Genomic DNA, 5337 nt, shown 5'->3' with positions numbered 1-5337 from the left:
GACTCTCAACGGGGAGCCGTCCAGTTCGCGATGGAGGCCCTTCAACGCCAGCAGTCATAGATGCTGCCTTCCCTACAGGAGGCTGGTATCTGCGACTAATTTAGCCGGCCAATAAAGATGTTCTCTCTCTCTCTCTCCTTTACGTACATATAACGAATATATTTTTAGGCTGCCCACGAAAATTGTATGCAGAGATGTGTACTTCAATAAATACCGCAGGGGTGACGTCAGCATTTTGGCTTCCATATTATGGGCATTCTATCTATGGCGTAGGCTCCACGCCTCCCAAAGTAGTTCGTTGGTAATTACCCCCGAGGTAGCCGCTGCCACTGCCATCTATGCGCACGCTACTTGTGTCAATGGCGTTAGCACTGCACGTCCAGAAGTAGTTCCTCGGTGGCTAACCTCGTAGTAGCCTCTGGCGCCGAAGGTACTGAGGTAGTTCCCGCAACCAAGCATAGTGGGAACGTGAAAGCGAATGTCGACGGGGCGCGGACCCAGGCCACAGGTGACGTACTGTCGCCGCTGGGGCCGCAAATTCACAGGTTCGTGGTGCGACTAGGACGACGCAGATGATTTGAAATCAGCCCGGTCGTGCCCAGGATGAAAAGGCATAGCCGGTGGCCTGGCCGCGTCGCCTTGGCTTCTATTTGAAGCTGACGTTTTCCTTTTGCCTCCTAGTTTTTTGCATGCACTCCCTCATTGTTCTGCTCTCTAATAACTCCCTGGGCTCCGCCAGCATGCACTCTGATTCGTTCTCCGTCTTTTCAGTTTCATATGTGGTAGCAATGCTGCTTGGCTCCTTTGCGACGTCCTTGTATTGGCTCCCCAGTTCGCTACCATATTTGGTCTTGCTGCTCTGGGCTCCTTTGCGGCGCGGTGTTTCTCGAATTGTACGTTCTTGGCGCGCACTTCAAATTAGCGTTTTCGTACTCTTTTGTGGGTGTATGAATGCACCACCTATCGGGGGTTCTCTTGACACAAGAAGACCAGTTATTGGAGAGTAAAAATTGTCAGCTTAGCCGTGACGTCACCCGCCATGTTCCGGAGGATTACAAGCCGCACTACCACGGTGAGTGGATAAATTCCGTCGAGCGGTGTCTAGCTAGTGGGGCAAAGAGTTCGAGTGAAACGGAATGGTGGATTTCTAGAACTGAGAGTGCTTGTGTAGCATAAAAAGGGCCAATTTTTTGTTTTGAGAGGGTACGTTGTTTGAGCAGGCCTCAGGAGCAGTGAAAAGAATTTTGGGTAACGAATGATAACCCAGCGACAAGAAAACAAATGTATCGGGCTGTTGTGTGAGATGAATTAGCCTAATCTTGTGCAATCAGTAAAGCAGCCGGGCAATGCACAGCTTGAAGTCTTTTGTAAGGCACAAACGAACAAGGCTGATGTTACATTCTTTTTATTGGCACAGAGCGGCATTCGTGCAATTTAGTGCGTCTGGCTACTTTGTCGTTCCTAGCAACGTTGACCCATATGCTATCCTTATCTGTGGCATGGTTGTTAAGTTTCTGCTTAGCGACAACCTTGGTAATGGTGCGGCCCTGAGTGTAGATGTGGAATATTGGTTCTATTCCTTTCCCCCATGAACATCTCATGAATGCTCTACAAGACTGCGTTACCGCCAGTAAACTTAAATTCGACGTCCGTACCCACGCTGGTTTGTCGTTAGAGTCCTTTCTTGAGTTATTACCATTACCTGGTTTGCGTGCTCATTTCTCTCAACAGCCAGATGTATACACAAAAAGTTCGTCTGAATAGGGTCTAGGATCCCATTCTAGAGCAACATTTGACAGGGCACTAGAAGTTGACTACTAAAAGTTCACCAGTACGTTGATGGCTACCTTGTTTTATTGAATAGCAATGCTTAAGACTCTGTCTGTTCATTCATTTTCTCTATTTACGCAGAGTGGCTTTGCACACAATTTCACAGCCGAGAACGTGAAAGAAGCATAGTTGCAATTCTTGGTGTTGAAACTTAAATTTTTTCTTCGCCATGTTTCCTTAATGTGTACTCTAAGGTCGGTCAAAATTTGTTAAAATACAGGTCAGTGTGCACTAAATTATTTTAAAATGCACTGGCCGTTTTGTGTTTTTGTTTGCCGGTAACTTGGACGTGTTTCCGTTCTGATAGAATAACGTTTCAGCGGTCAAGTGCAGAAAATAAAAAACGCTGGTATTCCGCTGGACACACTGCCCCTCGTCTGCAAGATGTTGGTTCTGAACTTTAAGAAAGGCGGTATAACTGATATTTGGATACTATTCTCTCATAGAACCCAGACGGCCAGAGATCTGGTGGAGGAATCTCACATTCCTAAATAGTCAATAAATTGCGCCAGCCAGCTTTGTAACATTTAAATTGAAAAATAGAGTTCATATCTCGGGATAGGTTGATAACATTTTTTTTAATAATTTGTACTGGTTAATAATTTGTTGTACCAGCTAGAATCTTTCTTTCCATTCTTTTTTTCACGAATGTTCCGTGCTTATGCGATTTGTGTTTATACATGTGTTCTTTTTCTGAATAAACTTAGTCGAAAGGCAGGGCTTGTACGGAGACCTTTCCTTCCGTATTTTCGCCCCGTTTCCGCACTGTTAGCCATCCCGGCGCAGTGACAGCACTCAAGAAGTGTACGTATTATGGCCAGTAAAAACCTTCAGAAGAGTTCGCACCCACAAAACTGCGCTATGAAAACTTGCAACGCTTCACACTTAACAAGACGTCCGACTTAGAGCTTGCCCTGGTGTGACTATGGCATAGTGCCATCAGCATTTAACACTACTTTTGGAGTCTGAGAGATGGTTACTATATCAATATAACATATAGCAACGAGGAACCAGACAGCCGTCGGTCTCTGATATTATAATGCGTTTTACCTGACGCACTTATCTAGACTTACATAATTGACTTACTACAAACATAACACAGGCGCATGGCTTTTGAGGCTTTTACCAAAGTGCCCACAGATGCTAGTAATAATTTTATAGCCAAGAGGAAAGTGGGAAACCTGCCTACATGGCTTATTGAGCCGTGTACTATTTCCAGTCGAGCGATCCCCCTTTATTACCCAGAAATAACACTTTGGTTTCATTTGGGTTGAGAGAAAAGTTCACCCTTGCATTCTCCATCTGCCGTAGGCATTCGTGGTCGACCGAGCAATTTCTTGCAAGTGACCCAGGGTAACTTGGCCGATAGGAATATCATTGAAAATGCCCCAGACGGCACAGAAAGTGTGTCCCAAGACCGGGCCGTCTATCACCGCTTTCTGGAATATCCGGCCAGCGTCCAGATTCTGGCCTCCAGTGATCATATGTTGAACAGCCAGAATTCGGCAACTATCGCTTCGGTATTTCTCCAGCCGCCCGGGCTCAGACACACAATGGCGGGTACTTGCCTGCCAGGCATTCAGATTACTTTCGGCTGACGATGCTTAGAAAGAGAGCGACTGAAGTACGGCCTTGGGATATTCGTTTTTCTTGAGAGATTCGGTGTTCAGCCGAACCACGGCAAGAGAACAGCCACACAATATTCGTATACTCATGGCAGGTGGTGATAGAAAGGAGACCGGCCTGAGTGCGGCCGCCGCGCATTCGCTCTTTCAACAGTGACCCACGCGTCTGAAGGCAGGATATTCGTTTTCTTCCTGCAACCGGTGTTATAAATGAGACCAGCCGACGTACGGCCCCAAAATGAAGGTTTTTGATTTGGTTAGCCGCCTTCGGCAGAATAACGGAAAGCGAGCACAGCAGAATAATTGGCAGGCGGTGTTAAGGAGAAGACCAGTCAACGTAAGGTCTAAGGTTATACGTCACTCTTTTGGTAAGCGGCGTACAGCCGAATAACGGGATGCGTCTGGGCGCCGGAGCCCATGCATTATAGGTCGGAAGGAAACCGGCCGGTGCAGGATCGGCTTTTCCGTGGATGAAAACAAAAGCCGCGAGAGAGCCGAACGCCGCAGTCGCGTTATGCATGTGTTTGGTGTTTTTACTTTTGAATTGAAAAAACTTCGTTTGTGAAACAGTAATCAGTTGTTCTAGCTGAACGGGCAAGGTGCAAGGACTCACTAGACATTACCAGGTATCCTTTTTAGGCTATTTAAATGCTATTTATGGCCACAAAAAGACTGGGCTACACCGATGGGTGACTTAAGTGTGAACCTCGTCATAACTTTGGTAGAGTGTGCGGATTCCATCCTCGTCCCGCTCCTCGGCTTGAGCTGGTGTACCAGCAATCCATGAGATCCGGAGTAGCACCCTGCCTTCTGCCGCTTAGGCAGCTGTGACTAGCGACGCCCGAAACATGACATCGCTTTCGCCAACGGCTGTCATCTGCTCCGGGGTGATCCGTGAGCGTGACCGGGCGATGTTCACTGGTGCAGACGACCAGGACGTCGAAGATTGGCTCTCGGCTTAGGAGACGGCAAGGCGCACAATAAGTGGGACGATGCCATGAAGCTAATAACGGGAGTTTCTCTTTGAGTGTATTTGCCGAAAAATGGTATCACAACCACCCAGATGGTAGCGCAACCTAGACAGCATTCAAAACGACCTTTAAGGCGGTATTTGACCGGCCACCGGTTCGCTATAGCTTCGCGTGGAGCAGTGTTTGAGAGAGCGAGCTTTACAGGCTGGCGAGAACGTTACCTGCTACATCGAGGATGCAGTCGACATTCGCAGGCGTGTGGATCCTTCCATGCCTGCGCAAGACACCATCAAACATTTACCGACGGGAATAGATGAGGACGCGTTCCGCATGCTGCTGGCGAAAAACTCTCAGAGCGTCAGAGACGTGATTAGCTTGCTACAAAATTATGACGATGTCTATTGACAAGAACATTCATCTCTTTCTCCGTTGTCCTTTTTGTTGAAAATGGCTTTTCTGCTATGTACATCACTAACCCATAATCATCGGCGTTCACTGTGCTTCGCGGGGAATGCATAGGTTGTGTCCAGCCTATCGATACGATCCTCCTAGCCAAAGTCCCCGACAATCCATCATCGCCACAGTTAGTGCCCTGAAGTTTTCAGCATCTGCTCCCAGTAGCTCCATAGTTCTGTTTCCCTCTGTCGACTCTGAACTTTTAGCTTGGGCACCGTGATCCCCTCCTCAGTCTACTAACCGGATCCGCAACTCCTTCGACTGTGAGCAAACTTCTTTGGGCCGCAATTCAACCGTCAGCTACAATATGTAAATGGGGTCCCACTCGCCGTTACTGCAATGACGATACCACGTGTCGGCCGCTGAACGTCGGGTTATAGAAGAACAAGTCGACGACATGCTTCATCGAGGTGTCACGCGCCCTTCATAAAGCCCATGGGCGTCACCCGTTGTCG

Source organism: Haemaphysalis longicornis, unplaced genomic scaffold (genome assembly GCF_048455015.1).
Source record: "Haemaphysalis longicornis isolate Haplotype H1 unplaced genomic scaffold, Haemaphysalis longicornis Haplotype H1 scaffold_6, whole genome shotgun sequence".
NCBI classification, from domain to species: Eukaryota; Metazoa; Arthropoda; class Arachnida; order Ixodida; family Ixodidae; genus Haemaphysalis; species Haemaphysalis longicornis.
This window is presented reverse-complemented; position numbering follows the sequence as displayed.